Below are 16,772 nucleotides of genomic sequence, written 5' to 3'. Positions count from 1 at the left end.
TTTTATTTCCATTTGTGTGGAATTTTTTTCCATCCCTTCACTATCAGCCTGTGTATACCTTTTGTTCTGACGTGGGCCTCTTGTAGACAGCCTATATGTGGGTCTTGTTTACTTATCCATTTAGCTACCCTACATTTTTTTAATGGAACATCTAATCCATTTACATTTAATGTTATTATTGATAGGTTCTTATTCATTGCCATTTTTCCCTCTGTACCTGTGTTCCTTTCTCTCTCTCTCCCCTTATTTCTTTTTCTTAAAGCAGTCCCTTTAGCATCTCTTGCGGTGTTGGTTTGGTGGAGTTTTACTATTTGATCTGTCTTTTGTCTGGGGATCTCTTTATTTTGCCTTCCACTTTAAATTATAACCTTGCTGGATAAGTAGTCTTGATTGTAGGTCCTTGTTTTTCATTACTTGGAATATTTCTTGCCAATCTCTACTGGCTTGTAGTGTTTCTGTTGAGAAATCAGCTGATAACCTTACCAGAGTTCTCTTGTATGTTACTAGCTATTTCTCCCTTGCTGCCTTTAAGATTCTTACTTTCGCTCTAAAATTTGCCATTTGGATTGTAATGTGTCTTGGAGTGGGCCTCTTTGGGTTGATCTTGATTGGGACTCTCTGTGCTTTTTGGACTTGCATGACTTTTTCCCTCATCAAGTTAAGGAAGTTTTCCATCAATGTTTTTTTCAAACAAGTTTTCTATCCTTTGCTCCTTTTCTTCTGTGCTGAGTGAACAGGTTTATAAAGATTGTGGCAAGGGGATTTCCAGAAGTTGTGGGGAGTGGTATCCCACAGAGTAAGGTGATTTATTTTTCTCTGGGAGAGGCTAGCTCTTCTCAAAGAAGATGGTTGTTTTGTAGCCCAGGTGTATTGGGGCCCCCAAAATCCCACAGCTGCTTCCCTAAGACTCTCTCCAGTACCTTCCACTCCAGACTCTCCTCTCATGATTCCAGACTATACCCTCCCTTCACTGAGGCCCAAGGTGGGCAGCCACACACACAAAATCTGTGCTTTGACCCTTTAAAGGAGAGAAAGAAACCCCAAAGGTGGTGGATTCATTTCCAGCAGTTTTCCTCTCCCCACCAAAGCAGGAGCCCATTTATTTGTGGGAAATTTCTCATCTGGCTGACTAAGGGGCTCAGGCCTTACCATGACCTCCTCTATCCTAAGAGGGCTTCTAGGTGTGGGTTGGATCCCTAGTTGGGACATGTAGAGGAGGGCAACTATCCACACTTCTCCCGCATACCTAAGCCTCTTTCCTACTCTCCCAAATCAATAGATCCTATTCTGTATGCATTATTTCCTTTCAGTTCTCATATAATCCTGATGGGATGGGAGAAGGAAGGGAAGAGTCCAGCAGTTATACAATAACACAAGGCTGCGGCAGGGGTGCTCACACTGCTCCCCTCCAGTGGATCTCAGCCTCAAGCTCTCACCATTGAGCCACTGTAGCTAAGTGGCTGCATTCCCAGGGTGTCTCAGCAGCTAACCCCGACCTGGCTGCCTCTGTCGGCCCTGGCCTCCTGACTCTCTCCCAGCTCCTTGTCCAATCTGCAGCCATCTTAGTCAGACTCTGCCCCATTCTAGGTTCCTGTGGTGCCCTGGGTCAGGAAAGCAACACCTACCTCCCCAGTAAGTACTGTGGTCTCCAAACCCTGGCTCCTGGTAGTGGCAGGTTCTGCAGCTCTGCCAGGGGCAGAGGACACAGAGACAAGTAAGGGCACCCAGGTGCAGGCTCATCAAAGGCTTCTTCCTGAGGAGGATATTTTAAATTCTTCAAAATGGCCCCAAGTCTGCCCCTCCCTCCACTCCCAGAAGTGACAGCTGCTCTGCCAGGAGAGCCTGGGCCACACTTTCACTTGCTCGTGTACAAGCTTACTCACACTCACTTACACTTAGCAGGATTTTTGAGTTGATTGCTCTGTGGTTTAGTTGCAGCACTGGTCTGGGCCTGGGAGCAAGTGGATGGAGCTTCCAGCTACTCTGCAGCCATCTAGGAACTCAGTTTTTCAACAATAGATATTTTAATATTACTTTTACATTCTACTCGATTCCTGTCAGGAAGGTTGTTGACCCTTTCTTTCTTTTTAAAGCTATGTATCTATTGTTATAACATATTTCCCCAAGTTTTATAGTCAGTAAAAAATAAATTAACCAACTAGATTGATTCAATGGATGTTTTATCCTTTTAGGATACAATGTCTTCAAAATATATTCTTCAACTACACAGAATGCTAAAGAATTTGTTTGAGAATACAATTTTATAATTTTCAGGGTGAAAATAAAGATTCTCTTGTAAATATTCTACATACAGCCAAAATACTTTTGGAATGAAAGCAGCAGAAATATAGTGTCAGAAATTAACAACCTAAGAAGTTTACCTCTTTGGTTAAAAAAAAATTATGGTGGAAATATTAGAAAGATACCATTGTACTCAAGAAGGTTGTAATGAAATAAAAGTAATTACTAAAAAGAAAAAATTCTTTTGTGAATAAAATAAGGATACAAGTAATCTTAGGAACTAAAGTGAATTCAATATAAATACAAAAAACATTTACATTTTAATATAATGTAAATAGCAAACAATTGATAAACAACAATTAAATGACAAATCTCATGAAAAATGCTGACTACCAAATTGAAACAAGGATAAATTAAACTAATAAATTAAGACCTACCACCAAAACACTCATTGCCTACTTTGATGACTTAGCTTTATCAATGACATGCATTTTAATTTCATATAAATTATTTCAGAATGTACAAAAAGATCATGAAAACTTTGTTTCTCAAAGAATGACAATCTAAATTCTCTGAATAAGCCTCTTGCCAAAGACAGTATTAACATTGAAATTCTCATACATACACATTCTATTTGTAACTGAGCTAAAAAAGAAGTATGGGATCTTTAGAGACCAAAACAAAGTGAAAATAGGGATCTTGGAATATAAATGAATTTATCTTTGAACCTATGATTTGTATTTTCTTGGCTTCTCAGAATATGTTTCAAGAAGATGTGTTACATTTATGGCCTAGGTATAAGGTGAAAAATGCTGCAAGAGATTTACACATAAAGCTGGGGTCCTGTAGAGTCATGCCATCTATGTAAAGCAGAATGAGAAATCAAATACCATGCCAATGGGGACAGCAAAGAAACTCACTGCTTCAATGTTGGTGATGAATGAAGAGCAAAAATTTTTATCTTGAGAATTTGTAACCATGAGAAAGACTTCCAGTATGTCTGTGGAGTAAGTTCAGTTAATCTTTTTTCGCCAGAAATCTTTGTAATTTGTCCTTGGTTTTGATGTTTGACTTAGGACAGCTTTCAAATGCTACAATTTCTCTCTCTTCTCTTGCCCTGTTAAACAACAGTAAAACAAACAAACAAACAAAAATTCTGCATTTTTCACCCCTTGGTGCCAATGGGAAGTTCAAATTGTGCAAACCCCAGCCCTCAAGTGGGAACTCTGCCCTACCTCCTAACCGCATTCTTACTTCTAGTCACAGTTCCTTCTTGACACCTGAACCAATGTGCATGTGCCCTCTTCCAGAAGTCTTATGGTGTGAATAATAAACCTTTGCATGTGCTCTTGTTACATGTGAAGTCATCAGTTTTAATGTCTGGACTATTCCATTAGAAAACTCCTTCCCACCCTCCATAGAGTGACTTTAAACACTCACACCTAAAACAACAATGGAATTATAAACTTAAAAAAAATGTTCTGCACTGGAAGCCATTAGTTAGTGGTATACCAGGTCCCATTCATAAGGTTGGTGTGCACAAATGTTGTAACTTCAGCTGCTGGTAGCTGACAGTAGTCCTCTTCTCCAAAGAGCTGGTCATCATTAAATGGGAAAACCCTTGCCTGGGAGATTTGCCCCCTCCGAAAGTAACCCTCAGCCAGTGATTGACTGAAACTGGGGGTAGGGGATATTAACAACTATAAGAAATCTGCAATTTTTACCCTCCTTACAAGCTAAAAAGTTAGCTTGCCACAGTTTTATGAATGTTTGCAAAAGGCACAAATTTCATGATCAAAAACAAAGAATTTTACTACTCACACTACTAGCAATAGCCAGCATACTGATGCTAGTTTCAAGGGCCCCTGTTCCCATAGGGAAACATGAGAAGGGCCAGGTAATAATTGTGCATGAAGTGAATCACGTTAGAGGAGAAGAATCTTGAGCTTAGGGAACAGAATTTTTTATAATAGCCTATAAGCTTACATTACTTTTGACCCAGCTAGAGACAGTACCTTTATAATTCAGGACAGTAAATAAACCTCTCTTTCACTCCAGAAATAGACATTATCTCCAGCTTTCCAGGCTGTTCACTATAAAAACAGTTTTAAAACATAGTCCAGAACACAGGCAGTCAGTGCTTCTGCTCATAAGAAAGAAACACAAGATATCTATAGAAAATTGGCTCCCAATAGATTGTTTTATGTTACTAATTCACCATTATATATTTTGAATTTTTTTATAATAAACAGAAAAATATCAGCAATTAGTATTAATATATAGAGAGTGAGCTCACCAATTCAAACAGTAATAATGATCAGGATGATAAAAATTTCAGCTGTGTACAATTTACAAGTCATACAATATACTAAGGAAACACACATACACATACAAACATTTCCAATAAAATTGTAGAAAAATTTATGCCAGGCAAATATAAGGTTGGGAAAAACTAGGTTTATAGTTGTGAGTACATGAAACAGAGTTAATAAAGCTATTATAATAATCATAACCTGCATGTCTTTTTATATGAACAAGTATAAAACCCACTATTGACCATTTCTGTATTTACCAATAGAAAGCTAGCATTGCTAGAAATAAGAAAAAATTTGGTTTTGCATATAATAATAATGTTTCTAAATTTGTATGCTCTCAGATGGACCCTTGAAATACATTAAAAACACTGATTTTTCAAATGGTGTGCTCTGGCATACTGGTGTGCTGCCAAATACTTTAAAACATGCAACACTTGACTATTTAGTCAGGGGCACTGACCTCTTTTCCTTTGTATTGTAAAAAAAAAAAAATTACAACAGACAACACAACAATAGCCATCCAGTGTGAATGAATAAAAATATTACCTTTTTTTTCCTGTTATATTGGCAAAAACATATATTTTTGGTGTGCTGCAAAATTTTAGTAATTAGTTTATATGTGCCATGAGTTGAAAAAGGCTGAAAATTGTTGAATTTAAAATGAAATTAACAAATATATTAATATAGCAGGAGATGTTAAACACATTTGTCTAAGTAATCGAGAGATATGACAGGCAAAAAATCTCTAAGCATCTGTAAGATTTGAATACAACAGTTAGCAAATTTAATTTAATGGACATAACAATGTACTCAGTGAAAAAAATAGTATGGCACATTTACCCAGTTGTCAGGTACTGAAGAGCAAAGCCAGTACAACAAATTCTAAAGAATTTTTGTCATGCAAATTGCATTCTCTATGATTCTACTGTAAGAAATTAATACCAATAAGATAACTAGAAAAATTCAAAAAGTTTATAGATGTTAGACACATCTTTAAATAATTCATGGCACAAAAAAGGAAAAAAACTCTCATAGTGAATATTAGACTTTATTTTGAAATAAGTGATAATGAAACTATTGCATATCAAATCTTAGGTGATATGACTAAGGCAATTATCAAAGCATAATTTATTAGCTTAAGTTGATAATTTTAGAAAATTTAAAAAGACTGAATATCAATGGACTTGTGACTCAAGCCAAAAATGCAGGAATCATGCAATTTCCTCAATTTCCCTTGAGTTTCATAACCAGTCCATCAGAAACCTTTAAAACTTTCCCCGTATCTCTTAAGTTTTCTCCATGTTCTCTGAACCACTGCAATCCAAGTCACTCTTTTCTCTTGCCTGCAGTACTTCAACATCAATGGTCTTCCTTCTGCCTTGTTACTTTCCTAAAACCCATTTCCCCTGGAGCATTTTCTGTGATCTGTGAAGTATAGGTCAGAGTGTAACTGAGCAGACAGGGGCTCATTCACGTGGTGTCTTGGTGAATGACCCAACAATTAATGTTGGAAGAGACAGGTCTTTATTTACAATATTCCAACCTTGGGGGTTGGGCTCAGAGCACTTATGCTTGGAGCACTCCATTACCACAAGACCCAGCATTTCCCTTGTTTCCCAAAAGACTATAAGCCAAAAGCAAACCCAGTAGTTCCCCATATTCTTATCTTGAGCCAGCTGCACAAACAGGTCTCCAGTCTCCCTGGAAGGAACCAAAGACTCTATCCTCACACAGAAGCACTCTCCTTCAGGATCTGGGGGATATTGTCATCAGTCTTCATGTAATAGTCCAGGAAAAAATATGCCATGGTACACTGGATCATGGTGAAATTCAGGAAAGACATAAGTCTCAAGAACCCAGATAAAGTCCAGGTTTGCACAACAGCAGGTCAGCATTTTGCAAGGAAGGATCCTTTGTGGTTTCTGAGTCAGCTAGAGCAGGTATTGTCAGAGTACCATGCCTGCTTTCTTATTAGCTCATGGCGGACCGGCTTCTATAGCCCACATGGCTCCTATCTAACTCCCAGCAGCCTTCCAGAATCTACCTTCACTACCAGCTGAATCATGGCTCTCTCAGGTCTTTCCTACTTCCTCCCAATCTGCATGGCTGAATCCCCTCTCATGGCTGCCTGCCTTGGTTTAAATCCTGACCCAGAGCCTTCTACATGACCCCATTTCTGACTCCTCTCACAATGGGCTACATTCTGCCAGTCCTCTGTACAGTTTACATTCTCTTGGCTGTCACCATCCTTTGTCAGCGTAGGTGTACCTCGGTGACACAGGAGAACTGCCTCCCTGCTTCTCATGAAGGTACTGTAAGCTCCCACCCCACACATCATAAGTCAAAGTCAAGTCCAGGGCATGTCCCAGGTCCTGAGGAGCAGCACAGAAATCAGCATAACTATTAAACTAGCTAAATTGCCATAGATTGCAAAGTGCCTCTCAATTGCAGTTCTCCATTTCCCCTATCCACCAAATTATGGCTGTGGAGGTTTTCTCTGACCCTTGCTCTATACCCTGTTACAGGATCACATAACTAAAACTGTTAAAACTGTCAGGAATGCCCTTCTCTCTGATGCAGGGCTGGCATTTTTTAATTATTCCCATCTCTATTAGTTTTCTATGCTATTATTTTCTCCCGTCGAGTCTGAAAAGACTACAACCCAGGTGCTGTCTGGTCTGTGTTCTCATCTGGAGTTCCTCTTCCAAGATGATGAGACTGGTTGGCAGAAGTCAGTTTCTTGCAGGTGTGGGACTGAGGTTTATTTATATGTTCTTACAGGCTGTTCCCAAGAGACTTCTCTCATCTTCTTAAGCTTGCCCTCAGGTCCTAGCCGTGCAGCTGTCTCACAATGGGCTTTTTTCCCCTCAAAGTCAGTAAGATATCCTCTTTCTACATGGTGAACATGGAAGCTTATATAACATAATGCAATCAAGGGAGGGACTATGCCAGACCCTTTGCTATATAACAGTCAGGTATTCAACTTCAGAACTAGTCTCCAAACATGTGATTCTGTGGTGTGTGGATTGTTTTGAGATCAAGGAAACCAAGGCTCTGCTGGCTCAAGAGACACTCCTGCCCTTCCCTTATCTATTGTACTTGGCAGTATTTAATTTCTGGAACTCGCCCATAAGAGATCATCAGGGATAACCTTTTTTGACCTATCTATATGGCAAAATATACATTACTGAACATCTGTTCATCTTATCCTCCTGCAATGACTTTCCTCCCCAGGGAAACCCCAAGATGGCTCCCCTACTCTTAGCTCAGAATAGCATACATGCCTCATGTAACTTTCTGCCTCTGAACCAGTCATGTATGTGAGGTCTCTGACTGTCTCATGTGTTTGGGTTTCCTCTATGTACAGATATAATTAATTATGGTTATTTTCTCTTATTAATCTGTCTCATGTATACTCAATGATTAGACTGGCTGAAAAAAAATCTTGAAGAGTAAAGGAAAGTTCTTCCCTTCCCACACAGAAGAGCACCTATGCCATCATATTCACAGGTCTCACTGACAGTGAAAGAAAAAGGCTTTTCCAGGGTGTGTGTATCAGACAATGAGAATTTCAGAGATATCTTAGAATTCTTCTTTCCAACTGAACCTATCTTTTTCTAAATTGATAAGAACAGATACTACACTTGACTTTAGCCAAAAGGCTGAGAAACAATAAACCTATCTTTTTTTAAAAATTTGTGTTTAATATTTAAAATAGCTATCACCCCATTACTTTTTTAACTGAATTGTTTAATTTATTTTCTGTTATTCCTTTTTGGATTCTAACCATTATTAGAGTAGATACCTTGTCTGTCTTTTCCACTGCTGTCTTACCATGCTTAGTGCAGAGCCTGAAATATGGAAGATATTCAATAATGTTGCATGTGTGAACATATGATTTGATTGTGGCTATAAAAATATAGCCACTGTAGGGGTGGAAAAATAATTTTCCCTTTACTTTTCTAGGTTCTTAGCTGACACTTACCCTTTAATAAAAGACAGATTAAGAGGATAAAAACAAATAGAAGTTTAATAACATGTATCTCTACTGTAACAGGGCACAGCCGAAGGGTATTTGTAATGGGATCCAGATTGGGGTGTCCAAGAAAAATATATTCTCCCCACCCCAGGGCGGGCTGTCATGGGGGGATGGAAGCCTTGAGCAGGGCCATTGAGAGTTTTGCATGTCAATAACAGGATAGCTTCATTCCTCATATGCAAAAAGAGTTATTTTTGCCTATCACCAAAGCTAATCAGGAAGGCTAAAAAAGACTTAATACAGAATGTAACTGGGAGAAAAAGAGGAGAGACAGGGACCTGCAAGAGAGAAAAAGGGTCACAAACTCTGGGGAACAGTGTGAAAACCATGTGGGAAGAAAGAGGAGAGAAAGAACTCTTGCTAGTGGGCCATGAGAAGGTGCCACATGGTTATGGATCAAGAGCTGGAGATCGCGGCGACGCAGTGGACGGTGCTGAGAACCGCGAGAGGCCTGCTTAGCCGAGCTCCGGACTTCTGTTCTTTCCTTTCTGAAGGACGGTACCCCTGACTGGCCTGACTGGCCTAACTGGGCGAAGGGGGGAAGGCAGAATGTTGTGTGTGCTGGTGATTGTTTTAAAGGGATTTTGAGGTTTAAGGGTGACATTTAGCCATTAATCAAACCTGTGTAACTTTTGAATAAGTAGTTCCTTTCCTTTTCACCAAACTCTGCCATTCAGAGCCATAATTCCAAAGGCAGTGGGCAGAGGACCCACAACCAAGGGATCCCAGGGAAGGAGAGTGTCGTTGTTTTGGTAATAGCATCTGGGCACCCCACCTCCCCCGGCCACAGGTCTTCTTGTTCGGTAACACTACTGTATAAATGGGAGGTACCCAGGAAAGTTAAGTAACTCCCCCACAATGACCCAAGTTCCCACCTTAACTATCACCTTCAACTAAAGAAAAAGAAGATATTGGGGAAGTGGGAAGGGCAGTTAATGTGAGGTTACCAGGAAAAATAGAAAAACAAAGGTAAGATTTCTATGCAGATTTAAGTCATTGCCTTTTCCATTGATAAGGAGCTTCTGGAGCTTTAGTGATTTTCCTCTTGGTATAGAGAGAGAAACATACTTAAAATGGAGTTTTCCCTCATAAATGCAAATATGTCTTACAAAAGAATAATTGCTACTTGGTGTTCAGAGATTTCCCTGTATCTGCTGTTTCTTAAGAATAACTAGCCCAAAATAATTCTCATGCCAGAGAAGTATATTTTGGGGTGGCATAGTCTGCTTCCCTTCAGCATACGTTTTGGGAGAAAAATAATTTTGTCTCTACCTTATAAGTTAACACTAAAAAAAAAAATAGATATGTGATGAAATGTGTAAGGACATAAAGCATGCATAATACAAAGTATACACACACCTACTTACATTCCTTATTAACTGGAGATATATCTATGAACAATGCTAAATTGGGAGCCATAAAGCATAAGTATAAAAGATTTGACTACATAAAATATTTCTGTACAGTGGAAAACACCATGAAAATGTTTTAAAAATATAAACTACAAATTTATAAAATATTTATTTTATATATTTATTATGTATATAATATATGGTATATAATTTTGTAACTGTGGATCCTAGTATCATAATTTTATGACCAAATATCTGGACCTTTGTTTAATTTGATCTTTGGCCCAGCTTGAGTGACTAACCATTTTGAACACTGACTCTGTCCATATGACATTCCATTGTACTCCTTGTATTCTTCATTTAACCACAAAGCTTTTATTACATGTTTATTTTACAGTCTCCAAGAAAAAAGTGATGTGTTGATCTATATCTGTGACTCCTTGCTGACCATTCTTACTGACACCCACCTGCAGCATAACCCATGACTCCAGCTGCTGATCATAAGTTAGCTAAAACTGGGAAGATGAATTGCTTCTAGCCAATCAGAAAATGTATAGTGTATACTTCTGGCCTTATTTTCCTTACCAACTTCCCTCTTAAATGTCAGCTCTTTACAGTTTTTTGCCTTTAAAAACTCTTCTCTTTTTGGAACCACTTCCAGTTCATACAAAAGCTTTGTCTCCCTGCCCTATAAACTTATTTCTTATGAATAAACTTATCTTGATTTAAGTTTCAGAGTATTGAAAATTAGATTGTTAATGGAGAAGAAATTAAGAGTTAATACTCAAATACAAACAAAAGTTTATTTAGAAGTCACAGAGGTATAAGAAGTGAGCCATGGAAGAACTGAGCCAGCTGGGCTGTGTGTGGGCTCAGAAAACAAGTTACAGAGGCAAAAAGAAGCGTGTTTGGAGCTTAGAAGAAAGAAAGCAAAGTATGTGCCTTGAGGGAAGAAAGGGGGAATGGAAGATATGGGCATGTTTGTTTATGTGTGAGAGACAGAGAGAGAGGAAGAGAGAGAGGGAGGTCATTCATTTTAAAGATTTTTAAAGGAGGTGATTTTAGGGGAGAACCTCAATAGAATATTCATCAGCTTTATAGCTGTGTTTTTTCAGGGTCATGGTCTCTACCGAATTGTTGGCACCAGGAGAGAGTCATTAGTCATTGCAGCTGGTCCTAATGTTGACCATGGTGTAGCTTTGTCTGGTTTTGCTGCTTTTCTGTGCCTAGATCTAAAACACAACTGAAGCACAGATATTTTCTTTAGTTTGACCAAAACTCCATCTCTGTGGTCAATAGACCCGAGGTTTTGTTCCTAAGATTATTTGATGGGTTAGAACTTCAGTGTCCTGAGGTATTAATGCTTAAGGAGGTGGTTGTGCAAGGGCTTATATGGGAGTCATATGAAGCTATTCTCTGACCCCCTTGTTCCTCCTGTAAGAGGATTAATTACAGGATGAGAAACATGCTAAAGGAGAGAAGGGCAATGGAGGATCTGACCTGTATGACCAGCAATATGCTAGAGGAGGAAAGGTCACACCCTGGGAGTAAGGTCCCACCCTACAAATACTTGTTGTCCCAGTTTTTTCTATTGTTAGGCATCTGTGGCTTTCTGCCCTGGTGACCTTTTGTACATGGCCTCTTATTCTTACTTTGTTCATATCTGTCTAACTGTTTACTCTATCAAGTTGGCATAAGAATAATAAATAATAAGAATATACAAAGTTTTAAGAAAAAGAGAAACATCCTAATTTTAAAAAATTGGACTAAGATCATTCATATCAAAATCTCAGAGGAAGAAATGCAGAAAACCATGGTTAATAGCATGAAAAGTGCTATAGTTTTCTATCAAGTTAGTAAATGCTATGACAGTAAGATGCCATTTTTTTCATCTTCCTATTAACAAAGGTAAAAACGATTATGCTTTTGGACATTAAGATAAAGCTTCTCAAATACCATCAGTAGAGAAGTAAATTGATACAATATTTCTGAAGAGAAATTAAGCAATCAATAATATTTCTTTTCACCTACCAATTCAACAGTGCAGAACTAATTGAACATTATTTAAAATTATTGTTCTAATAGAAAACATGAATGACAAATCATTATGGATTAAATTGCATGCTAGATTTAAAAAATGCAACATAAATCATTTATTTTATTTTAAAATAATTTAATTTATTCAATTAAATTTAAAATACTGATAATGATTTGTTTGAATGGAATGCCAGATATTTGAAATATACATATATGAAAAATCATATAAATAGATATTTATAGCTAGTTAAATATTCCCCTACTTATCTGAAAGATGAAAGAGGTTTTTGGATAATTTTATTCTAGCTCTAATATTCTTTTGTTTAATAAAAAAGATAAAAATGACCGCCTACCGAAAGTTTAAATAATCTGCTTAATGTCTTTTGAAGTTTGTATAACATAAACTCCCCTGGTTAAGTTTATTTGACAGCCTTCCCAAAGTCTAAATTTTAAGAAACTTTTTAACTAAGAAATGACTTTGAGTTATTCTAGTGGGCCCCTGAAATACCTTAAGGATTTTTTCTCTCTCTTTTATAACAGAGAAGTTTTTGAACTAATTATACCTATTTAATATACTTAAAGTATGTGGGAAGCTTTGTCAGATATGTAATAAGTATGTTCTATGTGTATATACATATTGTTATTACTAAAGTAGATATTCTAGAGATTGTATAAGTTTGATACACTCATTTGTAATTTTAGTTTTTATCTTAAAATGTTGTTGTAATAAAACAAATTCCTTTGTCAATTGCATTATAACCAAATATGTGACCATGTCATTTGAAGTTTTGTCATTTATAAGCACTCACTGTTTTCCCTTGATACATTTAGAAATATATGTCTTTGGAGGGATTCATGGAGAAGACTCTGATTTGTTTTCGATTGCATATTTCTGAGAATGGATTTTTGTATCATACCTTTGAACTGGGCGAAGACTACTAGAGCTCTGTGAAATGAACGGATTCATAGAGGTGCTTACAAATGATCAGGATAGATAGAAATTGATTATGGGACATAACTAATTGAAGACAACTGTAGGTTTTACAACTTTTTTGTTGAAAACATTGCTAATTTATAATCATCTATTTTTCAGATGTAAGAAAACTTTCTGTTTCTTAAAGCAATTTGGTAAAGTACACTTTCATAAGCAATATTGAGGCATTTACATTTTTCTCCTTACCTGATCCCTCTGAAATGTGGAAGCTCTTAATGAGTATTATTCTTTCCATAGCAATATGTTAGTTTGAATAAATCCAATAGGGATCTGATTTCTTCATAACAGGATATATAAAGTCAGTTTCCATTTGTGATTTTTATCAACAAACTTTTTGTCCGGCATGTCATGATCAAAGGAGTCTTGCTTGAATTTTGGATGTTATCAGGAAACCATAAGGAATTAAGATTGACTTAAAAGCCAATAAATCCTCTTGGAGAAATGGCCTGGTACCTTGCTTGGTCACATGGTTAATGACAGTCTTTCCAGGTAAGGAGCAAAAGTTGATTTCCTGAAAACAATTGGCAGGTACTGCAGGCAAAGCATGTGGCAGCTATGTGACTTGGCTTCCCAGCCTTGATGGGCTAATTAAAGCTCAATCTGGGAATTCTTTGTAACCCCCTAGAAAGTACAATAGGCTTACAGAAGCCCATATAATTGATTGCTATTCCTGTTATATTTATGCAAATAATCAGGCCAAATTGAAGCAGGACTTAATATAGCAAGTGAACAGATCTTGATTTGGCTCTTTGATAAAAATGAGGGTGATTTTAGAGGAAAAACTCTTTCAATAAAATCTGTTATACACAGTCATGGAAAGTAGACTCTAATTCAATGAATTGCCTGAACAATTTTATTTCTAACCTATGAACTAGGCTGGATGCTAGTGTTTCATTTTTTCTTCATACCTTGATTTGGAATTATAAGAACTGCTGATGCAGTATCAACCTTACAGGATATACCTGAGTACGTGGTGATATGACCAGAGATATTTAAACTGCAGATAAAGAGTTTATATCAGATTGTCACTGCTTAATTTCATTCCAGCAAGAGCCTTGCATTTGGAAGTCTTTTCATTTGACACTTCTGCAGCTTCAGAAACTGGTTTATGATTGGCTGTCTTCATTAACTTTTGTGTTCTTTCTGTTTTTGAGGAATGTATCCTATGACCTTGTTTACCTGGTTTCTCTTTCAAATTCTTGGGGGTTGTCTGGTTGGATTCTGTGGAACCAACACCTTCCTGCAATGTGTGTGAATGTTGGCTGGTGTGAGTATCCACTGAAACTGTTGCATCTGCACAGAGTTCCCACCACCACCTCTGCTGAAATGCCATCGTGGATATATCCTGCAAGTCAGACACACTGGAACTGGCTCCCGCTCCTCATCCAGACATGTGACAAGTTGTCTGCCATCAGGATAAAGCAAGCTAGCTGCTCTAAGCCATAGCTCACTTACACAGTTTGGGATAGCATTACAGATAAAAGTATGACAGCCTGTACCCATAAGTATTGAACACAAGAACAGGAATATAAATGAAACTACGCAACTCATGAGATGATTGGCATCAACCTTGTGCACCAATATTATTGTACTGACTGCTACAGACTATTGGTGGCATTCCCTCCTCCTAGGTCTCACTGGTTTTCTCATTGCACTTTTAGTCTTAGGGTGTATCCTCTACTGTATTTATGGTATATAAATAAAATATGCCAATGCTCTTACCACCCAGGGATTTCCCATCTGGAAGAACTGACATGAAGATTGTGAGGTGGAGGAGCAATGTCGGGGTAGAATGTAGGGTAGCTCAAGACATGGCTCCTTCCACCACCCATGTTAGAAGGCTGGCCAGAGAGCCCCTGGCTAGAAGGAATTTGTATTGTTATGGAAATGGGTTGTAATTCTCTCCTTATCCCCTTCTGGGAGTTACTTTCTGTCCTGTGACTATATCTTGACCTTCTCTTTCTACATGTACACACTGAGGCAGTGATGCTTAGTGTTGTATGTATGTTCCTGGCAAAGTTTGAAAATAAAAATTAAATGTTCTTGAAGTATTTTTTATTACTGAGGAAAAACAGTAAAGCTTTCAGATTAAGTAAAATTTAAGTGCATAATATTGTAATTAAAAAATGCTTTAAGAAGAAAGATGAAGACATTTTGTGCCTTTGAAAAATTAAATAATGTGATGGAAGAATTTATTTTAATTAAATACTTTACTAGTGAGAAAAGATCTCAAAATTACTTTATACCAAATCAGATACTCCATTTTCACTTATTAAAACACAATCTTCTGTTTGTAAACAATAGTTCTAGTAGAGAATTGTTATTCCAGAGAATTAAGTTTTTCAGTACTTTAGCAATTTCCAGCATATTATGTACACCTTAATAATAAAATTCTTTGCATATGTGGGCTGTGTATTCCTCTTTTTAATTATATAAATACTTCAGAAGTTAGGGGAAAAGAGAGATTAAGTAGAGCCTTAATAATTTTATTTTTGTGGGAAAGTATATATTAATTTCTGATTTTGTTAATTTTATAACATAAATTGAATTTTAGAGTGGGGATTTATAAGCAATGGAGGATAAAATGGATCGAAGAAAATGGCACTCAGCACCCAAAGAAATATCAGGGGGGACCCAAAAAATGGAATTTATTTATTAAAAAACTGTGTATTTATTCTCATGTGTTTAAACTTCAATATCCAAAGTACTCTCCATTGATGAAATACTATTGATATAGTTTTTCCACTTCTCAAAACAGTTTATGAACTCATCTATTTTGATGCCTTTTATTGCTTCTGCCGTTTTTTATTTCATCTCTTCCACATTTACAAAATGTTTCCCTTTGAGGATTTTTTCATCCAGGAAAACAAAAAGAAGTTGCTGGAGGTGAGATCAGGTGAATAGGGATGGTGGAGAATGGGGGTCATGCCATTTTCAGTAAAAAACTGCTGGACACTCAGTGGTGTGCAGGTAGGTACACTTGTAAATCACCCACTAAGCAATGGGCAAACACATTGAAAGAATCTTCAAAAAAAATTCACTGAAGCCAAATGTAGCCTCTAACAACAATACCAACTAGTACACTGATACAGGTGGGCTCCTAAAACTCACCTAGAATGAGACGCTTGCACTACAAGGGGCCAGCCCCACAGAAGATAGTTCCTTTTTTGTTTTGTTTTTTTTTTTTGCAGGGGGAGTCCCCCTTGTATAAAAGTGATGGCTCCTAGAACTCAGGCATTTTCATTGGAAATTCTGTTTGGCATTCATGTCAGATCTTGGAGAATCACCTGCAAAATCATCCTAGAAACAAGGAGACTACACCAAGTAATTGATTACAGTACTCTGTCACTTGGGTATGCATTCTCATGTATTATAATCAAAATTTTTACTTAAATAAAGAAACTATCCCCACCAGAACAATTATAGATTTGTCAAACAGGTATACAAAGAGTTCATTGGAGGAAACTGGAAGTTTGAAGTGTAGTGGCTTTTCATTGGCTGAGTTGTGACACTTTCTCAATAGCAGAGCTGTTGTTAGGCAAGGAGAGCAAATTCCTTCTTCCTGCTGGAATAATAAAGTAGAAAGCATCTTTCTGTTGGAGAATCAAGGTAGGTACATCTGTTTCTCTTTGGAGTAATTGATGATGAGTGGTAGGGCATAAGAGTTCTCCCTATAGGTCCTGCTGACTCTACTTTAGTTGAGGTTTCGTTTATTAATTTTCACAGACGGGAAAATCTGTATATTGAAAACTATAAGAACATTGGTGAAATAAATTGAAGGAGACACAAATAGA

At 37.3% G+C, this 16,772-nt stretch overlaps 1 non-coding gene across 1 annotated transcript; it reads right to left on the bottom strand.

Annotated features, from left to right (window-relative positions):
* Positions 1-8,038: 8,038 nt before the first annotated feature.
* On the bottom strand, positions 8,039-8,230 carry LOC129061984 (U2 spliceosomal RNA). The gene has a single exon (XR_008528232.1). It is a non-coding gene; the product is annotated as a U2 spliceosomal RNA (small nuclear RNA).
* Between the last annotated feature and the right edge of the window lie 8,542 nt (positions 8,231-16,772).

The sequence above is a fragment of the Pteronotus mesoamericanus genome, unplaced genomic scaffold (genome assembly GCF_021234165.1).
Source record: "Pteronotus mesoamericanus isolate MK-2021 breed Mesoamerican mustached bat unplaced genomic scaffold, CSHL_Meso_final scaffold_651, whole genome shotgun sequence".
NCBI lineage: Eukaryota > Metazoa > Chordata > Mammalia > Chiroptera > Mormoopidae > Pteronotus > Pteronotus mesoamericanus.
The sequence above is the reverse complement of the archived record's forward strand: the minus strand, read 5'-3'. Positions and strand labels throughout refer to the sequence as shown.